The sequence below is a fragment of the Gallus gallus genome, chromosome 2 (assembly GCF_016699485.2).
Source record: "Gallus gallus isolate bGalGal1 chromosome 2, bGalGal1.mat.broiler.GRCg7b, whole genome shotgun sequence".
In the NCBI taxonomy this organism is placed as follows: Eukaryota; Metazoa; Chordata; class Aves; order Galliformes; family Phasianidae; genus Gallus; species Gallus gallus.
The window spans coordinates 6055026-6077483 of record NC_052533.1 but is presented as its reverse complement, the minus strand read 5'-3'; the positions used below and the strand labels follow the sequence as shown (position 1 = coordinate 6077483).

Genomic DNA, 22458 nt, shown 5'->3' with positions numbered 1-22458 from the left:
GCAACACCCAGAGGTCCTCTGTTATCCCTCTTCCAGTCTGTCTCCTCACAACCTTTGCCTTATTAAAAAAAATAAAATCATAATTCATCACAATTCATTTCTGAGTGTGAAACAGCATTGTAACATAGGCACAAAATAGTAATTGTTCTGGAATGATTCCCACTTGGGAGAGGTGCCTCCACTCCTGACGTGGTCTATTCCCCTCCACACAGGTGTAGCTGTGCTCCCTGAGCACAGAGGATCCTGCTAGCAGAGACTTAGGGTAAATGAGGGATTTTTGTTGTTGCTATCTCTGCAGGCAGCCTGGTGCTGCTGAGCTGCGTGCAGCACATGCACATTGCTGCTGGAAACCATCTTGCTAGGCTGTCAGGCCAGATGTTGGGCAACCAGATTTTCCTGGTGGGAAATCAGTCCCCAACAGGTAGCGGGTGGCATTTTCTTCCCTTTTCTCTAAAAGGCTTTGGGAATGGGAAGTGAATACCCTCAGCCTTCCTCTCCTGCAGCTCTTTCCAATGGGCAGCAGTATGGAGCTGGCACCAGAAAAGCCAGTTATTTGGAAAAAGAGAGAAGAAGTGAGACTAGGAAAATAGTGTCTCTAATGGGTCAAGACCAGAGGCAGCACATCCACATAACTGCAATTTACAGACACTTTGACTACTGCAAATACAGCCTGGATTGGGCCTCAGAAAATGAGGAGGATCTATTTTCTGTTGAAGGCACCAAAGCATCTCCCCTTAATGTCAGCAGGAGCAGTACATACCTAGAGAGAAATTCATGCAGACAAAGTGCCACTCGGGAGGTGCAGCTCACTCATCAAACTGCAGAGGGGCACAGGATGGGGTGGACATGGTTTGCAATAGGCTTTGGCTGCAGTCAGCAGCAGTGCACATGTAGGATCTGGAGGCGTCAGTCCCTGCTGATGTGTGCCCGCTGCCTGCTGCTCTTCCAGGGCTGGCTTAGGGTGATGGGCTTAGTGAGTGGTGTGAGGGGGAAAAAAAGATGCTCAGAGGTTGAGGTCCCTGGGGGATGCTTGATCCTATGCACCTATTTATCCGCAGGAGTTTGTGAGCACAAGGGCTTTCTGTCTTCCCTGGAGATGAGCGATACTTGCTGCTTTCCCCAGCATACAATATTGGTTTGACAACTGTAGCTAACTCCTGGTTCCACTTATTTTTCCCATTATCTAGGAGTGCTGTGTGTGAAGGAGCACAGATGCAGACAAAGGCAAAGCAGAAATTTCCTTGTTCCCAGCCACTCTCAGTGCTCGGAGCTGGGGGCTTCAGTGGAAATGATGGACGTGGGGGCTTAGTGGGCATGAGGGTGATGGGTTGGCGGTTGGACTTGATGATCTTAGTGGTGTTTTCCAACCATAATGATTCCGTGATTCTATGATAAACACCACGTAAATAATTCCCTCTCAGTGAGTGTAGAGATAGACAGGAAGCATTGGCACTGCATATCTTCATGCATACAGTTGCTGTGTCTGCATGGTGGGTGTGTGGTTGCAATTTGCTTGCATCAGCCCGCGTGCACCCAGCATGTGAATCATAGTGCCAAAGAATCACAGGATCATTAAGGTTGGAAAAGTTCACTAGGATCACCAAGTCCAACTGTCAACCCATTTCCACTATGCCTACTGACCACATCCCTCAGTGCCACATGTCCACATTTCTTGAACACCTCCAGGGATGGTGATTCCACCACCTTCCTGGGCAGCTGTGCCAATGCATCACCTCTCTTTTTGAGAAGAAATGTTTCCTAATATCCCACCTGAATAGCTATTCCTACCCAGTGACACAAAGCGGATCCAAGATGTAGCTATAATGTGGTCAAGGACAGTTGCCCGGATGGAACTTTAGCACACTTGCCATTTGCATTTTTTATTCACACTTTGAACTGCAAAGGGTCTGATTTGTAGGAGGATATGCAGAGATTTCAGACGGCATTGGTCAGGGAATCTCTGTTCTTCTGGATGTGACCTCACAACTTAGAATCACAGACTCATAGAATGGCTTGAGTTGGAAGGGACATCAAAGATGATCTAGTTCCAAGCCGCTGCTATGGGTTGGGCTGCCTCCCGCCAGCTCAGGCTGCTCGGGGTCCCATCTAACCTGGCCTTGAGCACCACCATAGATGGGGCATCCACAGCTCTCTCAGCAGCCTGTGTCAGCGCCTCACCACCCTAAGTAATGAATTTCCTCCCAGTATCTAATCTAAATCTCCCCTCTTTTAGTCTAAAACTGTTCCCCCTTGTACCATCACTATCAGACTGCGTAAAAAGTCAGTCCCTCTCCTGTTCATAAGCTCCCTTCACGTACTCTCCCAAGAGCCCTCTCCTCTCTATACTGAACAACCCCAGCTCCCTCAGCCTGTCTTCACAGGAGATGTTCTCCATACTCTGGACCCATTCCAAATGTTCCACTAAAATTCCACATGTGCCAGCTGTGGTCCTGACTGTCTGTAAACCTTATTTTCTGGACACCTAAGACCACGTGCAGATTTCCAGCAACTGATGGCTGCCACCGAAGTGCAGCATTCTGGCAGGGCAATGATGGAGGCACAGCTGGGGTGGCAGCGTGGGGGAACAGAGCAGCCCCATGGCCATGGCGGAGAGCCGCGTTGCTGCGCTGGGCTCTTGGGGGATGGGATGGGTGAAGCAAAAAAAACCCATCCAACCCCCAGTGTGGTGCCAGCAGCACTGTGACATCAGCTGGGCCCTGTCCTTTGTGACCACCCCGCTCTCTCCTTCCTCCCCATCCTTCCCAGCCCCCTTCCTGATGGGGTTAATTTTATTTTTTTCCTCCAGGGGTTTGCAGTGCTGGCTGAAATACGCAGGCCAGCTGCCTGCCGGTGGCAGCAGGAAAACAGGCAGACAAAGCAGATGGACCCAGCAGGGGTGGAGGAGCGCTGTCTTCAGCGGGCCATAGGCATCACTGAAGAGTAAACAGCTCTCGGAAGGGAGCCGGGAGCTAACCCCAAACCCGTCCTCTCCAAAGTACTCAATCACAGCACATTAACAAGAGCGCCTGGACTGCTGGGGGAGAGTAAACAATGAGAGGCCGTGCTGGCGGGAGAGTGGGAAAAGCGCAGCCCCCCTCCAGCTCAGATTTATTGTAAGAGGGTGTAAAAAGCAACTCGTGGCTCAGTGTGCTGTCAGCGAGCCGCACTCGTTGTCAATGCTCATCTCCTTGTGGGAAAGCCACCCTTTGCCTTCGCGGGTAGAGTGGGCGCCTGCATGCTGCTGGACACGCAGGGATGCTCAGAGAGGCCGGGAGGCAGCAGCAGAGGTGAGAGGTGAAACCTTCCCTCCCGCAGGCAAATATGCTTCAATGCTTGTCCTGAACCAGGCAGGGATAGCACCAGGGCTACGGCTCCTTCAAACCACAGCCACCCAAGTGAGCTGCCCATTTGGACGAGGGAAGCATGTCTGAGGACCCAGCGCTATTGTTCAGAGCAGGAGGGGGTGATCTCCTCCTGCCCACACCAGCGTGACTTCCTTGGTTTGAGAGCGGCTCCTGATTTATGCCCAGGGGCTGGAGCCCGCTCGCCGGGCGCTGCTCTTTCATCTACAGCATTGCAGTGAAATTTGTTTACAGAGCTCTTGGCGCGATCACAGATTCTTTCTCCCCTTCCCCCTTTCCTCCGAATCAGCCACAGTTTTCCCTCTCCTTTGGCTCCCGCTGCAAAACCGATTGACCTTTCTGGGCTGTGTCTGACACATGAACCGTGCAAAATCCTTTCTTCTCCCTGAGCCCCGTGCTTGCTTGGGAACGTGGCCGCCTGGAGCAGTGCAAGCGGGAGCCCTCCAGCAGCCCTTTGCTGCATTTCTGAGAGCTGCTTCGCTTGTAATGCTGCGCATCCTTGAGAGTGGGTGACTGTGTGTGCTGTGGCTGAGCTCCCCAGTGCTCTTTGCAAACAGCGATGATAGGATGAGCTGGAATGGCCTCAAGTTGTACCAAGGGATGTTCAGACTGGATATTAGGAAAAACTTTGTTCCAAAAGAGCGGTGATGCAGTGGCACAGGCTGCTCAGGGAGGTGGTGGGGTCATTGTCCCTGGAGGTGTTCAAGAACTGTGGAGATATGGCAGTGAGGGATGTGATTGGCGGGCATGGTGGGATGGGTTGATGGTTGGACTGAATGACCTCAAAGGTCTTTTCCAACCTTAATGATTCTGTGATTTCTATGATTCTGTGCCATTGTCGTGTACCAGCACAACTGAATTTCAAGTCAGAGACATAACAAGAGCCAAAAAGAAGTGCCGAAGTGGCCAAGAATACACTAAATAACAAAGGCTGCTCCAGCTCAGTTGCAAGACAAGAAGGTCCCATTTGCACTAAAAGGCATCAAATTGCCCCAGAAAAGAAAACCATACAAACTGAGCCTTCTCTGAAACTCAAGGCACAAAGGTCCTATGGGGAACCCAACCCTGTCTGGGTGGTGCTCGGCAAGGGGAGCTCTCCTGGGCCGGGCCATCCCACACATGACCCATTCCCACACTCGTGAATGTCAGCAGAAGATTTTCATGAGACTCAGGGAGAGCAGTGATGTAACTGAACAATGGGATCTCCCCCCTTTTTCTGGAAAAAAATGAGTCTTCAAATTGAGTAAAATATAGAAGTGTTTTCTTCACTTAGACCTCCTACAAGTGAATTCCTCTGGTGCTGGTGATGGGCTCCTATTCTCCCTGGGAAATACATCAATTTGATTTTCTCCCTCAAAGGATTAGTCACTGAAAGACAACACCACCCTCTTCCCCCTGGCTTTTCAGTTGCCTCCAGGTGCTTGGGGAATACCAGTGAAAGGAGCCTCTCCCTGCTTCTTTTCCTACATTCTCCTTTTATTTCTCATGATTGCTCCCTCTCTGATCTTTTTCTTTTTTTTTTTTCCTCAAAAGAACACCTTCCTTCCCACCAACAGCACTGCCTGCAGTGGCTCAGCATGTCCCAGCATCCATACTGGCAGTCATCCCTCCATTCCCATCTGATTCCTCTATCTGTTGAATCAAATTGCTGATAGCAGCAACAGAGCCCAAGCATGCAGACCACGCTGCAGGGCAGATGCAGAACTGCACGCTTGCTGTAAGTGTAGAATAATTTGACATCTACAGCAGAGAGTGGCAGAGCCCCTGACACTGTTTCTATGGGACTGCTGGTGATAGGCAGATCTCCTCATGGTGTGATGCATATTCAGCAGCCCTCTGTCTCCCCTGGACATTGAAACAATTCACTCAGGTGGCTGACAAGAAACACGGTGGGCTCCAAACGTGCCCTGATGGTCTCACATGGTGCCCCTCCATCTCCCCTAGGGCTTAACCCCTATGACAACAGCTTTTCTCCCATGACCAAATACGTGCTCCTGAATTTGGGGAGGATGCATGTGTTTATCAGAGTTGTGTGAAATGCTCTACTTCTTCCTTGCAGGAGGACAGAAGAGGAAATGGTTCATTTTGAAGATGTGCCATGATAGGCAATTCGAGCTTGCTTATCTTTTCACACATGCCAGCTTGGATAACCTGGGTGGAAAACTGAAGTGAAGCAAAGACCTCAGCCTCTCACAGCTCTGGCAGCAGTCACCAGTGCCCTGCTGGAGCTGAGCTCTTGGGGAACACCTTGACCCCAGACTAAGGACTGGAGGTGACTGCTACACTGCTGTTTTAGGGATCTTGAGAACTGTAAGTGCTCTATTTCCTAGAGCAAACAAAAAATGCTGCTCCTGTCTGCCCTTCAGAGGCACCCAGGAGGCATCCAAGTCAGCCCCTAGTTTTGGGAATGAGTTTGCCCTGTTCCCTGGGATATGATGGTCTGCCACTCAGGAGGAGTTCACAGAGCACGCCATATTCCTGACTGCCCAGTAGTATTCTATCAGCTCAATATAGGCCTGATGTTGTATTAAGGAGAAAAGCTTTCCGGCCAGCAGTAGTGATGCGTGAAGTTTCCTCATTGACGGACCACAGAATGCTTTGGGGCTGTTGGAAGATGGGTTTTGTATGCAGCACATTTTGCATCTCGGTGTTGTTCTCCAGAGCTGTTTGCTAGCAAATTGCCAGGATTTGAAATTCAGGTAGGTTGCAGGATGAAAAAATATCCTTCCCCACATTGCTATGACCTTTTTGGTGGTTTATTTGTTAAAGGCATTACTGTTCCCCTCGGGAATGGTGCCTTCCTCTGTTTTATGCTCTAAGGATGTGGCTCTTTTCATGTTTATCTTTGATTCAAGCATTGTAAAGAGCAATCCCTCGCACTTATGTGCTTCATTGTATTCTGGCCATGAGAGATTCTCCCCCACTGTTTGTAGCCTTTTTTCAGTGCAGCTAGTAAAATATTTGAACAGAAAAAAGAAAAGAAAAAAAAAAAAAAGAAAAAAGGAAAGAAAAAAAAGAAAGAAAGAAAAGAAAAAGAGACACTAAACAGCTTCCAGCATTTAGAGGATAAAATGAGATGTAAGGAAAAGGATGACTGTGGTTAATGCACAGGGCTGGGAGGCCTCAGATGGACCACGGCCTCTCTTCGTTTCTCTTCTCACATCCTCTGTGACTTTGTCTAAGTTATTTGACCTCCTCCTGCTGTAGCTCTGGGGTGTTAAACACACGCTGTGTTTTCTGCTTGGAAAACCCAAGCTTGCTGTCCCCAGAGAGCTCAGCGCTGCCCCTCTGCTCCCTATGAGGAGCTGTATGGCCATGAGCCCTCAGCATCCTCTGCTCTGCTCCCAGCAAACCCAGGGCCCTCAGCTGCCCCTCACACCCCTTGTCCTCCCATGTGAATGCCTGTCAGCATGTGATACAGCCTGGTTTTCTTCCCTGATTTCAGATGACACATGGAAGCTGATTTGCACAGGGTGGATGCAAACCAAGGGCTCATCCACTGAAAAATAATTAAGCTTCACTTGGTTACAGCAGGCAAGCTGGAATACAAAGATCCTAAGGCTGGTTATGGGAGGGTGGTTAAGGGGACACCTCCAGTGGGCAAGGGTCTGTTGTAGTCCAGATAAGCCCTCACAATTCAGAGTTTTCTTAAATTTCTGGGGCATAATGGCACAGCTGGCGACAGAGCACCAAGTGAATATTTGACATAAATAAACCAGTGTTCCTACGTGGGAGAAGGGCAGAGGGAGCCTGTGAATTAATGATCAGCTTTTAATTTGTCCTTTCATTGGAATCAATGAAAATGTCAGGATGATTGAGGTTTATGTGCTCATGGGAAAGATGTGAGCCCAAGAGAAAGAGATCAAGGCTATTTTTTAATATATTTGTTTCACTGAGGAAGATGCTTCCCTTCATCTCTAATACCGGAGAAGGATTTGCTGTGGGTGAATTCCTGAGAAAGCCTGGGCAGTGTGTATTGGAACGGGCTGCCCAGGGAGATGGTGGAGTCACCGTCCCTGGAGGTGCTCAAGAACTGTGGAGACGTAGCACAGGAAGGGATGTGGTCAATGGGCATGGTGGGATGGGTTGACAGTTGGACTAGAAGACCTTAAAGGTCTTTTCCAACCTTTACAATTCTATAATTCTGTAATTCATTCAAGTCTCAGCAGAGACCTGCCACCCTCAAGCTGTGGGCTGCTGGTTGTCCTTGGGCACAGGGTTCAGCCTACCTGGTGCTGGTTTTTCTGGCTGCAGGCATATCCTGCTTGCTCACCCCAGTGCCAGATCTGCTGTGGAAGGCACAGGGCTGGGTGCAGTTCAGGATGGCAGCAGCAAAATGAGAGCCTCAAGATCCTGGTTTGAAAAGGGTGGATTCTGCTGATGGATGTGAAAAGCTGGCACTAATGTCCTGGAGGCAGAACCACCTTTGGATCATGACTGCTGGAAATACTGATGTTTGATCACCTGAAACGGGCACCTCCATCCTTTTCTTCTGCCAAAACAGGGGATTCTGCATCCCTGCAATGTTCAGCCATACAAACCTCCTGTTCTAGCCACTCATTTCTTGTCACAATGCTATTAGTAAAGTAGTCAAGTGAGTGGGCAAGGGTTTAGCTTCCTATAGGAGGAAGGGGGAGCCTGCAGGGTAAACAGTGGCCTGGAGTGGTGGATTCATTTGCACGTTGCCTCTGTCTTGATGGAGGCTTCATGCAGCCCCTTGGCACTGAGAACGTGTCTGCAAACTGCCAGGCACGCTTTGGCCTAATTAAATATTCATGGTGACAAAATGCCACAAACACAGGGGAGTTTTCAGCGAATGCTTCACCGCAGTTAGCAGACACCCTGCTCACTCCTGCAGGGCTCTTGTGACGCGTTCCCACCCTCCCTCCACACTCACCTGCTCACCTTGCTCTGCACCAAAACCAGGGCAAGGATGAGCCGGGCTTTTGCATCTCACATCTGCTTTGTCTCAGGGCATCGGTCCCCCAGATACGTTTATTTTGTCTTTGAGGGACCTGATACTGCAGCCATTGCTCTGCTCTGTGGGTTCTGGAGATGAGTTGAGGTCTTCTGCAGGTGGATCACAGCCAGAATGTGACCCGCAGCTCCTTTCTTCTGCACGTTGGCTCAGGCTGGCTTTTTGTTACAGAAATGTTGTCATTCCTGACACTTCCAGACATGAGCAACGCAACCCCGTTCCTGCCAGCAAACACAGCCCTCAACGAGAGCTTCTGTGATAACATCAGCTCCGCTGCTGCTGCTTTGTTTTAGCCTTCTCAGGAACTGACCTCATAGTTTCCTAATTTAGAGCTGGTGACACAGAGCACGGGGAACGTGCGTGCTCAACACCTGTGGTGACGATGCCAGCAGGACACCTTCTGGCAACCTGCCCTGAGCCAAAGCCGTGTGCCAGTGGCTGATGAGCTTCTCTAGTGGCCCCAGCAGGCATGGGTTTAACCCAAATAAGGATCAACTATCACACCAACCTGGCAATAGAAGGGCAGAAGTGAGAGTCGAGGTCCTGGTTGCCAGCTACATTTCTCATTTAAGAACATTTCTCTTTTGAAATGATATGCTTTACTTGCAGAAGGGAGAAAGATGGATTTCCAGCTGATCCCTCAAGTCAGCCTAATAACCATCCTACGACCTCTCTGCTCCTCTCTGCTTTAGGGCACATGCTAAAAGCCTTACTGCTCCACAGTAGTTTACTCAGAGTGAAAGTGTCCCACAAAATCCTTATTTTGTCTTCTTTGTCTCCCCACATCCCTCCCAGCCATGGGATTTACATCCTCTCTGAGCTGCTTGGTCTTTTTAGCTCCTTGTTGTTACTACTCTTGCTGCTCTTGTTATTGACATGTCCACCCAGCGTTAAACTTTTAACTTGTAGAGCTGTACCTGGGCAGTGAACGGTGTGCATGAATCATAGAATGGCTTGGATTGGAGGTGACCACAAAGACCACCCATTTCCAACCCCCTGCCATGGGCAGGGTTGCCAGCCACTAGAAAGCGCTTTATGTAAAACCCAAGGCAACAGAAATACTCCAGGGAGCTGATTTTTAGTGGCTTTAACTTTCCAGCTGGTTATTTAGCCATCTTCACCAGAAAGTTGTCTCAGTGAAATGAGAACTCGCCCACATTCAGGATAAACTCACGGTTCTTTCACTTTAGTTTTTTTGGTTTCGGAAAATGTCGCGCTGTCTGTGGTGGTGGATGTGTGTGTGTGTTTTATTTTCCGTGTGTGCCATCCCTGCATATGTCTTGGATTGCTTCAGAAGCTGTAATAGCAAAACAAGCTTTTTCTTTATTCAAAAATAGAAATGGAATGATCAAACAGCTCAGACTAGGGCTATGCGTAATGCTTTATTTTTTAACCAATTATTTAGTAGTTATCAATAACAATAACTATTATTACCACGACTCTCTATGCTCTGGCTTTCCCCATCACTCCTTAGAGTATTTGCAAAATACTGTGAAAGCCCATTCCTGTTTGTTTTCCGCCCAATGAGGATGTTGTGAATTCTGCTGCAATCTGCCTGGAGGTTTTGGGAAGCCAAAGACAGCAGTTTGTGCAGTGCACTGGAAGACCACAACCCCGCACAGCTCTGGTATGGGGGATGCTGCAGTAAGGCACAGAGTTTGCTCTTACACTGCCTCAGTGGAGATGTGCATTTTGTTCATGCTCAATTACTGGGTCCTTTAGGTGAATATCACAGGGATGCTTTGAATTTTGAGCGAGGAGTGCTGGCACTTGCAAATGTAGCATAGTGGGATTGGTTGGCTTGAGCAAGGAGAACCTGAGACCTAAGGAATAGTAGTTGGTAGCAGACGGCATCTTCAGTAGAAGTCCTGCAGGAAGGAAGGGAATCTGCATAAACCTTTTGTGAATTTAGGGTAGAAATCATTCTAGGCAACTGGTTTTGTTGCAACTGCACTGATATTTGAGTTGACAAAGAGGAAAAAACCCCAACTAACTAAAAGTCGTCAGGCTCTGTATTCTTGGATGGGGCTTTGTTGATCTTTCAAGTGGATTTCCCCCCCTCCCCTTGAATTTGGCACACTTAGCACAACAGAAGCGAAGATGATACGCATGTTTTATAACAGTAATGCACATAGCAAGTTTAAAGTCAGTTTATCGATGTCTCTCCTCCTTTCTCCCTTTTCTGTATTTTCTGTTGTTCTCCATATGAGTTCTGCAGCCTCAGCTGAGAAACTTGATGTCATTTTGTTGAGGGAACAGCAATGACATTTTCTTTGGACAGAACTGACATACTTGCATTTCTGGTGTCCAGGAGAAAATGACAGCCAGATAGTTTCTTTCCTGCACATCACTTCTCAAATCCTGGCGGTGCCCATAAGAGCATTTATTTAGAAGAAAATTTACTTTCAGAGGGGAACTGCCACAGCTAAGCCTAATTACAAGGAGCTGAATGCATGCACACTTGGATGTAATGGAGACCCCATGAAAAACAATAGCTTCTGCTCCCCTAAAGTTGTTGGCTACTGCAGTGGATGTATCATGGGGCACAACAGCTGTGTGCATTCACATCTTCAAGCATCCAATACAAAAAAGGTTCATAGTGCCCAGTATTTCTACAGCAGACAAGGTCATGCAGTTCACAGCCAGAAAGTTCAGAACTGCAGAGGTGGGGAAGGCAGTCCTATGCATAGGTCTTGCTTTAGCATCTTAAAAGTGAATGTCGTCCCCATGAATACAATGTCTGTTCATGAGGCATAAACCCAAGAGTGGACCACCTTGGCTTGGTGCATTGGCAACTTCTGGGATGGCGTCAAAAAGGATACAGCACTGGTTTTGGTTGTTGGCTGTTGCTTGCTTAGTGTTTTCTACTGAATTCCATGAAGCCGAGCTGAGTTACATCTACCAAAACCAAATCCATCTAATTTTTTCCACTCGCCTCTTATGTTCGGGCTTGATGTATTATGTCTGGAAGCAAACAGTTAGAATAAGATGCATTTGCTAGATTGTGTCTTTTCATTATCGAGACAGAAGGAAAAGGCAGTTGACAAAGTTTCAGCAGACGGTGCATAGTTGTTGTTTATGTTAAACAAAACGAGAATGTGCAGCATTCGGGTGTATAAACAGCATGACAGCAATAAGCATAAAACATAAGATTGGAAGCAGATTTTACTTTCAGGCCTTGGGGAGCAGATGGATCTGAGATCATTGTGCATTTGCGTACAACTCCGAGACCTATAGAAACTCATTTATTCCCCATGTCGAGGCATTTCACAGGAGTCAAATGTAGCACGGCTGCAAATGGATGCAGCTCCACTGAACATAATGGGCTGGACCCAAGCACCTAGATCTGTCTCTTAAATTGCTCCAGCAGCACTAAGGGGATGGAAAGCTGCTTTAGTCTTGCAGTCAGAGATTGCCTTGTCATCTTAATGTTCAGGTGGCATAAAGATGAGGCAGCCCCTATTTGCATCTGCTCTGTGTGCAGGCTGGAGGCAGCCAAGTGGGAAAGGAGCTGCAGTCAGTGGAGGCTGCTCTTCTGAACTTGCACAGAGGCTGGCTTCCACCCCATACATAAGATATATAAATATAAATATGTACACACATACATATATATATGTATATAAAAGATGCATTGTATATAAAAGATGCATATTGATATATGAAGGCTTATTAAGAGTGGTGAGGCACTGGCACAGGTTGCTCAAAGATGTGGTGGATACTCCATCCTTGGAGACATTCAAGGTCAGGCTGGACGGGTTTCTGTGGAGTTGTTGGTGTCCCTGTTCATGGCAGGGAGGTTGGAATAGATGACCTTTGAGGGTTCCTTCCAACTCAAACAATTCTACAATTCTGTGATTCTAATTTTTCCTCGTTTGCTCTTTTCTTACCCCATCCCTGAATTCGCACCACGCTGAGCACAGCTGGCAGTGGAGAGGTGGCTCATGGAATGGAGTCACAGCCGTTTGTACCTGTGTGCTTCAGGACTGATGCTCTAGGACAGAACAGCACTCAAGCCCACTCTCTGTACAATGGTAGAGACAGAGACATCATTTCTCAGTTTCAGAGGGCCAACTGGATCACTTCAAAGGCTGCCCTGATTCGACACTTGCAGAGGCAGGAGCGCACAGGTTGCCCATTGTGTATGGCCCCGATTCCCTGGCAGAACTGCGTCATTGAAGTGAAGGACATAATGAGGGATTTCAGTCCCAAGCAGAGACCATCCAAGCAGGTGGGAAAGCGATGGGCCAGCGTCCAACCTTCAGAGCACAGACCAAAGAGAAGCTGTTTTAAATAGCAACAATGGCTCTAATCCCCCGGCAGGATGGAGAGATGCAGATTGGTAAAGGGAAGAAAAGGCAGAAAATAGCAACTGCAGAAAGTGTGTATATGTGAGAATCCCTTTCAGGATGCGTTAATAGGATGCAGTGAATAGGAAGAAGAGACCCCAGAGCGTGTTTAAAACAGATTCCTGGTATAATATGAACCACTGTAATGAAGTGCTGTACAAAAGAAATAATAAAAAACTATCACTGTAGTCCGTAGTACTGGCTGCGTTCAGTGTTTAACCGCATCAGAACCTTTCATTAACTAAGAGGCAGAATAATACAGGCAAACAAGAGGGCAATTGGAGGGAAGAATATTAGAACCATGATGGGGGCCCGGTGAGGTTTCTCCCATGGCGGCTCCAAGAAATGAGGGCCCACGGAAGAGAGAAAGCCCACCTGCAATGCTTGGCTTGGCAGAGCACCTTCAACAACGGTGTGGGTATGCGCTCACCTCCTCCGTCACAGTTCTCCTGCAGTGATTCGTCTGCAGCAGCCGCTCGCCTCCGAGTGAGGAGTTTTAATAAATGATCGTCATGCACAAGCCATGCATGTATGTGAGAGAGGATGGGGACATGTATTTTTAAACACAGAAACTCCCACCAGCCGCAATTTGAACACGGGCTGTATGATCTTCAAGAGAAGGAGGAAAATGTGCTGGTTTCATCCAGATCATTTGCTGCAAGCTGTGTGGTTGACTCAAGAAGAGCTATGGAAAATGTGGTCCACAAAAGGGCAGTGATTTTGGGGCACCGTGAATTTTAGGATGGGCTGTTAGAAGCCCTGTCCCAGCAGAGGTGTTTGGCACCCTTTTGGAAATCAAACCATCTCCAGATGCCTCAAGACTGGAGTGCGTCGGCTCTGGCAGTTGAGAACGGAGATCTATATGGGGGGGGGTATTCTGAATGGTTGAATTTGAATAATCTGTTGAATAACTGAATTATATGTTGAAGACCAATGTCTCCTTGCAGAGAAGTAGGTGGTTAAAACATTGCTCCCAGAGCTGGGCTTTGGTTACCCAATAGCCTCCTTTGGCTTGGCAGTGTTGTTGCAAAGTTGGTTTGAGCTGCATTTGGAGTTCTTGATCTCTGAATCTTTGAGGCAGTTGGGAAAATAGGGAGAGAGGTGAAGAAATGCATCCTACAGCATTTCTGGTGAGTCCCATGGGACAGAGGATGGTGACAGAGGGGAAAAGGTTATGGAAAGGAGCGGGGAGATTATAGAGGACAGAAGAGTCAAGAAAACATACCATAGGTCTACCTTAAATACTCACCTGATGCCCTGGCCTCTCTTGGCCTCTGGGGACTTATCACAGCAGTAAGGGGATGCTTATGCATGACAAGGGGTACTAAAAATGAGTGATGGAGAAAGCTTTCCCCATGCCCTCAGCCTGACCTGCTGTTCCCCATGGCTCTCAGTCCCCTATGTTTCTGCATGTCTCGCTGAATACCTGCATACCTCAGGCTGGCAGCAGAGCCTCAGGCTGGTGAGTAGGACTTTAGCTCAGCTCCGAAAAGCTGCTGGGCCTGCCTTTGTGTCAGAGCAACGTTTTATCCCTTTATGCCCGAAGGCTGCGTGGACCTCCTGTATGACCCAGCATTTCCAGTTCTAAGGTTTCCCAAGGAAAGGACAACATTTACCCTGCCTAATTTCTACCAGGAAGGCTCTTCATGACAAGTGTGAATGCAGAAGTTGCTTTGACTCCTGAATGGATAAACTCTGGAATCCAAAGGATGTTTGAGGACAAATCTTCAGAGGTTGGCACGTACATACTGACTGTAAAATTACTTCACGGAGCCAGGCTGTGCATGCTAAATCCATATTTGCCTGTGCAAACAAGGTGCTTATGCATGCAGTTAGATGTTTTGCAGACACAAAGGCACAGGCAACTTCAACCCTGGCTTTCACCATCTTTATGACTGTATTAGCAGTACTTTTCCCTGGCCAGGAATGCTTCACAGGGACCTGTGTTTGCAAGGAAGAACTCATGCCATGGCCCCAGATGGAAAGGCTTTAAGCTCAAGGCTTAGCTTCAGATAGACTGTTTTAATTGGGATGGTTCCCAAAGCAATGAATAATCAGCCTTGAGTTTTAAATTACCTCAGAGGAATGTCTCCTTAGAACACAGTGGGAAGGTGCCTGCATCATGAATTCTCACTCCCCATTTGATGCTGCAGCTTTGGCTCCTGATGTCAGCAGGTAAAAGCTCAGGGTGCCTACTAGAAAGTATTCAAAATTACCCTGATTTCTGCCCCAGGGCAAAGCTCAAGGCAGGTGTCTGCATTGTGAAATGATGCTTGGACCTGTGGGCAGCTGCAAGCTGTACCAATACTCCTGACTCTTCTGGCCTTGTTCTTTGCCACGTGCAGTTGGTGGGTTGAGTTCAACACCTCCATGGATCTTTGGGAGCAGCTTGAGTTTTCCTTCATCCAGCCTGCATGGATAGGGCTTTGGGTCCTTGCTCTCCCACTGCCAGAGCCTTCCACAACACAGCTTGGGTCAACCAGTTCTGGATGTACTAGTGCTGGGTTAACCTGGACACAGGTGGTAGAGATGGACCACCAGGTGTGCACTGATGAACATCATGGGACAATAAGCATTATATCTGCGACTGTGAATGACAGAATATCCTTCCACTTCCAGAGAACTTCTTTCTGCATACAGGGAATCACGCTGCAAAAGCAGATGGTCGTACCTCAGTGTCTAGAAGCAGAGGGAAACTGTGCTACTCTTGGGAAGATAATAAAGGGCTAAACATCACAGGCTTTGAAAATAACTGAGTAAAGCACGCTCCTAATCCTGCCTCTCCCATGACATTCTTGCCTCCCTGAAGATCTTTGTCTCCTGCTCAGCTATCCGAGAAAACTCGTGTTAGTTATAATAGCAGCCTGGGGGATAGATATTACAGCCAGGGCAACATAAATAAGGCATTTATTTTCAACAAATGGCATAGGGTGTCTGATCTGCCACACTCACATTTGGCATCATCAGAAATTTAAGGCTTGATATTCGCTGTCCAGTGCATCCGTAACAATGTGGATTCATCACAGCCCTAATTATAGCACTCGGGTAGCTCATGTGGGGTAGTGAGAGGTTTATTTATAGGTAATATTTATAAACAGACCAGCTATCCTCCCAGGGAAAGGGCTCTCAAGGCGAGATGTGTTATGCTCTGAGAAGCATCACAGCATCACCATTGCTGCTTGAGCCCTGTCCCCCTCCCAGGCAGGGTCTGCAGCAGGCAGCGTCCCCCATCCCACCTCTATCCCAGCTGCCCATTTGGGTACCCAAACTCATTTGCTGCGCTTCCTGATGCCTTGTGGGATGTCTGAAAATAGCGATTTCTCAGTGCCACGGAGGGCATGTGACAAGCGTGCCGTTGTGTCTCAATAGGCCACCCTGGTGTTCGGCTGCAATCATGTGGCTTAATCACCTGACTGCATAAATGAGTTTCCCTTGACAAGATTCGATCCCTTCGGGCCCCTTGACTAATTACCTGCTATTGTGAGAGGGCCTGCTTGTTGGGAATCTCAGCCCTTGTCCCCCAGCAAGAGCAAAAGAGAGAAATAAACACAAAAGTCTGAAGATCAGAGGGTGCTCCTTTACTCTCCATATTCAGTGCCATATAAAGGGTCATTAATTATGTTCCTCTTTCATGACAGAATTTACTTTTGAAAACATTTTTTCCTTGTTTGTTCTCTTTTCTAAACAAAGGTACCTGTGTTTTCTTCTCCCTTATCATCCTGTAGCAGCGCAGCTGCTTTTCAAGGAGGAACCATGCAGGAAAACATCCCCCCCCATCACTGCACAGCTTGAGTTTCAGGGTGTCCTGCAAAGCAGAGGGCAGACCCCCTTGCCCCTTGTGGATCCCCTGGAAGGAAGGAGTTTTAGTGCTTTTCCTAACCATGCATGCTACAGGCATCATTTTCCATGCCTATGGGTGGTGAAGATGAACAAAAAGCATTTGAAGAGTTAACTGAGTTATCCACACAGAGAGCTGGCATCTCTTTAGAAGAAGCCATTAAGTCTGGAACGCACGTGCAGACCTTCACCATGTTGTGCCACTGTTCATTTCTGGCAATGTGAATCTCAAAATGCAAGGTAGAAGAGCTCTGTGATCCCACTGAGTGGTGGAGAGGGTACTGAGATGCTAGTGCCTTGCCTGTAATGAAATGGGTGAGGTGATTTGTAGTAATTGTAAACTCTAACAAGCCAAGATCAGCCCCTCTTCTTTTCTTTCCTTTTCTTTCCTTTTCTTTCCTTTTCTTTCCTTTCCTTTCCTTTCCTTTCCTTTCCTTTCCTTTCCTTCCTTTCCTTTCCTTTCCTTTCCTTTCCTTTCCTTTCCTTTCCTTTCCTTTCCTTTCCTTTCCTTTCCTTTCCTTTCCTTTCCTTTCCTTTCCTTTCCTTTCCTTTCCTTTCCTTTCCTTTCCTTTCCTTTCCTTTCCTTTCCTTTCCTTTCCTTTCCTTTCCTTTCCTTTCCTTTCCTTTCCTTTCCTTTCCTTTCCTTTCCTTTCCTTTCCTTTCCTTTCCTTTCCTTTCCTTTCCTTTCCTTTCCTTTCCTTTCCTTTTTTCTTCTTCTCTTCTCTTCTCTTCTCTTCTCTTCTCTTCTCTTCTCTTCTCTTCTCTTCTCTTCTCTTCTCTTCTCTTCTCTTCTCTTCTCTTCTCTTCTCTTCTCTTCTCTTCTCTTCTCTTCTCTTCTCTTCTCTTCTCTTCTCTTCTCTTCTCTTCTCTTCTCTCCTCTCCTCTCCTCTCCTCTCCTCTCCTCTCCTCTCCTCTCCTCTCCTCTCCTCTCCTCTCCTCTCCTCTCCTCTCCTCTCCTCTCCTCTCCTCTCCTCTCCTCTCCTCTCCTCTCCTCTCCTCTCCTCTCCTCTCCTCTCCTCTCCTCTCCTCTCCTCTTCTTTCTTTTCTTCTGAATATGCAGAAAGCAGACCCAAATTGTTCTAAATTAGCTTCCACTCTGATCCGCTGTCTCACACCTCTTTGGTGTCAAGCTCATTTTAGGTAGTGCTAGAAATCACAAAGAGGAAAAGAGGGGACATATACCTTTTGTTAGAGCATCACGGGGCCATGGCTCACAGCTTGACTGGTGTCAGTCACCCTGTGCCACCCTGCTCCTGCCCTAGGATAAGCAGAAAGTCTTATCCTGCCCTGCTTAGGGAGAAGAGGTCTTTTTGTTATTTTCTGGTAGGAAAATTCTATTTATAACTGATAGTCCCATCAGGAAATGGTCAGGAACAAATCAAAGACTCAGGAACAAGTCGTTTTCTATTCTTATATTTTACTGCTTTAAGCTCCACTAAGGACAATGAAGCTGCCATAGGTTTAGGCAGCAAAGCTGAAATCCAGCTGAAATGGGGCCTTAATAATGCACAGTGGGGCACTGATCCAAGGTTTCAGTCCTGGATCACTTTGCAGTGAAAACTTAGGAGAAGGATGGCTCTTCACAGGTTCTCTCTGAAGGGACAAAGTGGATCTATGCAATAAAAAATCACAGTTTCTTCTCCATTATTGTTATGAGTGGGAACCTTCCAAAGAAATCTCCACTCAGAAAACACTCATCTTTCAAAAGCACGCGATTCCCAGAACAGATACCTATCAGTGAAACTTTGGAAGGGTGAGTTTCCCAAGCTACCGATGTTGCAAAGTAAGAAAAAGATATGTGGATAACAACTCCTGTTAACTAAGCAATAACACATGTAAGACACCTGGCTTGGATGCACAAGAACTTTATTTAAGACCCTTCTGTGTGTTGTGAGATGTCACAGAATCACGGAATCATTAAGCTTGGAAAAGACCACTGAGATCACCAAGTCCAACCCCAACCCACCCCACTGTGCCCACTGAACATGTCCCTCAGTGCCACATCTCCTCAGTTCTTGAACACCTCCAAGGACAGTGACTCCACTGCCTCGCTGTGCCAGTGCATTTCCACTCTTTTGGAGAAGAAACTTTTCCTAATGTACAGCCAGAACCTCTCCAGCAGAGGAGATTTCACTGTGTCTGCTCATCAGTGAATTGCCCTTTGTAAGACTCATATCCTGACCAACTTGCTGCAGCTCTGCTTCCAAACAGTCCACTCTGGGAGAGAGATTTGTCCTCCACAAACACTGCTTTATGCCTTAGCAAGATCAGTTTGCAGCTGCTCTTGACCCTTGATGTCCAATCTAGCAGTGCACACCTGGTCCAAACTATTGGGAAGGTCTGTGCTCCTTTGGCTGCTGATCCGCAGTGAGGGTGCACCTCATTATCTCACATGATGGAGATCTTTCTGACCTTCATTTCTTACACCTCTGCACCCAGGGTACATTGTGCCAACATCTCCCCCTTGGTGCCTTCTTGACTGACTTCGATGCATGTTTAATTTCTTGCTGCCCAAATTAATTTTGCTGCTTGTAATGTGTTTCTACCAAGTTTAACGAAGCTCTCCCAAGACTCCTAATCTTGATGACCTTTCTAAGAACAAATACAAGCCAACGTGTTTCCCCAGGCAGATTTTCCTAATTTCTTACAGCTCTGTTGCCAACACATTCCGACTTCCATCTAATTTCTTTTGGATACGATGACTCCTCCCCTAACTCCAGAGAGAGTAATCAATATCAGGAGGAAAAACAACCATTTTGGCTGCTTGCTGGGAAGTAGTTTGTCCTGTTTAAGGAAACTCTGGAGAGAGTCTATTAGGCACAAACCAGAGGCATGAGCTGACAACTCACGTCTACTTTTTTCTTCATGCTGATGCTTTCAAAGTCTACATCAACCACTAGAATCTCCATTGGGTTACTTCTCACCTGACCACTGAGATTTCTACTGAGCACCATAATCCTTTCCCCCTTGTTTTTTCCTTGCTGTCATGTAATTATACTTTTTGCAGCCACAGAAAGTTGAAACTGGTGAGGCCCTGGCACAAGCTACCCAGATAAGTTGTGGATGACGCAACCCAAGAGGTGTTCAAGGCCAGGTTGGATGGGGCCCTGGGAACCCTCATTTAGTGTCTCATGTAGTGGCTGGTAAGCCTGCCCATAGCAGAGGGTTGGAACTAGATGATCTTTGAGGTCCTTTCCAACACAATCCATTCTATGATTCAATGATTCTATGACAGCACTGGGATATGAGCAACTGAGGCATTGGCTGCAGCTCAGGTCTTCAGAGAGATTCTCCTGTTGAAAGCAGCTTTTAAGAGGTAGTCAAGATGACTTGCCAAAGGTGACCCAGAACACATGTAGCACTGTGAGAAGTGAACTCAGGTCTGCTAAATCTCACACCAGAGCCCTAAGCAGAGGATTATCTGTGGTTTCTTCTGTAACAGTGGAATAGAGGAAAGATAGGGATTTCCAGGAACAAAAAAAAAAAAACACATCTTCAAACCTCTTTAAAGGCCATGGACTTAAATCCTTCTTGTGCTATAAGTGTACTGCAGAATCAATGTAAGCAGGGGAAAAACAAGAGTTATCTTCAGTTCAGATTAGCTTGCAATCAACACTTTTTTTTTTTAATGCTCTTTCTTTTTTTACTTTTATTTTGAGGACATTTAAAGAACAGTGAAGACTCAAAACTGTTCACAGGGTCTGGGTTTCTGGCACTGCTGAAGGTTCTGCAAGGTAGCAACGTCTCTGTATTCAGATGACTTGCTAACTCTGTCATAGCCCTGGTAGAACACTATTTAAAAAAGTTATTTCTGATGACATATTCCAATGCAATGGAGATTCCTATGTATGTTAATTTGCTTTGAGGATTGCATCATCTCAAAGGAAGTATAGCCAAAGAGATTTAAAACAAAAGTGGTCTGTCTCCAGGTTGAGCTGTGATACTTGGCAGTAATACTGCTCTCCACTGAGTCCAATGTGCTGCTTTAACATAATGCTCTCCTTCCCATTGTGTCATGCTGGAAGGATGGCATTTCTTGTCTCCCGATCCCTAAAAGATACTAGATGAGATATTTAAGCTACCAATGTCCTTGAATGAGGTTATTAGTCCATGTAGAACCTTGTACTGTGAGCATTATGAGGATTTTGGGGGGACTGTTCAGGAAGCAAAATGCTGAAATGAAACCTCTCATTACTGAAGTAAGTGTCGTGGAAACCTACTTACAACTTGGTTGTAGGACACGCATATTTATCCCTATTACTGTCCCAGCATTTTATCAACTAGTGTCTTATGTTGAATTGAGAGAGTGGGATGCTCGGGATGAGAAAGGATTTCTTTGCCCATCTCCAGGTTTCACACCATGAACACAATGCTAAGACACTAAATTTCATGCCCCAAAGCTGACGGATGTCCCTTGCTGCCTGAAAGGGACATTTCTGTGTATTGTCCATGACAATTTTTGGATAAACACCACTGATGAGTTCCTGCCCACTGCTGAATTTCCTGAGAGAGCTGTGCTGAAGGTATGACATTCTGACTTCATCTCCTTTTTCTGCTTCCAAATGTGGCTGTAAGGCCCCAAAATACCAAGAAAGGAGCTCCTGGCTCTTTCCTCCACACTTCGATAACAGTGTGCTGGTGGATATTTGTTTCAGATGAAGGGTGAACATGACATCAGCTCAACTGTGGCTGCACATAGGTTACAGTTGAAGAGCTGATTTTTTTTCATTTCTGCTGCTGAAAAAGACTGAATGGGTTGGTAAACACTTACAAGATTATTTTTTTTTAATAAAAATTAATGAGGAAATCAAGCACTTGTCCAAAAATTTTTGTATTGAATTTTAAAGATATGCTTATTGAAAAAAATTCCCATAAAGTCACAGAGACTTATGTTGAAACCTAGTAGGAGATGGATAAAGAAAGAAGAAACTGCTTGATAAATGTTACCTTGTTTTAGAACAGTTCTATGGAAAATGCTAGTTGTGGTACACTGCTGATATGAATGGTCACATTATGGGCATGGATATAAATGAGGAAAATTTGTGTAGCACAAACTTCCACCTGTGGTTCTCTACCTTGGAAGAAAGGGAACTCCTACGAACCTGGCCAGAAAGCAGGGGGCAAGGACTAGCCCCCTCACATTCCCTGGTCTGTCCATCCTTTCTATCTTAGCATGGGTAGAATGGCCAAAATGCAATTCCTGAGCAATCTCTGTTGATATGTTAAGGCTACTGCAATTACCTTACACCCTCCCTCCCGCCCACTAAGTAGTCGCTAATTAAACGCAAAGCAATTCTGCCTAGTATTTAAATGCTGAGCTAGGGTATTTACATAGTTCATTATCCATTCCTATGAATATCCCAAAGCATGGCTCTGAGGAACAGTTCAGTGAAAAGTTTAATCTTGTGCTGATTTGCTAACTACCTGTAATCAGAGGTTCATCCACCCCCTCGATCAGCTGGGGACAGCACCTACCCCTGCAGCTCAGCCTTGTAGGGTTGCTGTCTAAGGAATTTATGGTCAGGTTCAAAGGATTTCAATGGGATAAATGATCAATTAAAATTGGGAGTCATTCACTCTGCTTTAGATATGCTTTCAATAGAGAAGTTTAGAGGTGCTTAAGTTTAAAGCATGGTGATTACACATTTCTTTTATGTTCAGTGGAACAATCACTGCAGGATCCATTTATGTTTTCTCAGTGGAGAAAAATGGCCCTTTCTAGAGGGCAGTTCTTCTGACCTCTCCCAGATGCTTATTTTACGATGAGATCACTTCCCATCTCCCCATTGGCTATAAAAGAGGCTGAGGGTGAGCAGGTCTCAGACGTCTGACTTTTGGATATTGAAATTAGGGTAGAGGGGCTGCACCCTGCCTACCCTCTCATGGGGCTGGGCAGCGATCAGGCTCAGGTCTGGTGCCAGTTTCCTCTGTGGGT

At 46.7% G+C, this 22458-nt stretch overlaps 1 protein-coding gene across 23 annotated transcripts in view; it reads left to right on the top strand.

Moving 5' to 3' along the window:
- Window positions 1-21334, top strand: part of XYLB (xylulokinase) — a 141316-nt gene extending 119982 nt beyond the window's left edge. For 17 of the 23 annotated variants that reach the window (XR_003074111.3, XR_005857138.2, XR_003074110.3 and 14 more), the window contains one exon: window positions 2807-12881. The gene's annotated coding sequence lies outside the window, so the exon portion shown is untranslated. Of the gene's footprint in view, window positions 1-2806; window positions 12882-20873 lie in introns of those variants that run through there. The other 6 variants (XR_005857042.2, XR_005857062.2, XR_005857026.2 and 3 more) reach the window with 6 other exon arrangements.
- Window positions 21335-22458: the final 1124 nt, after the last annotated feature.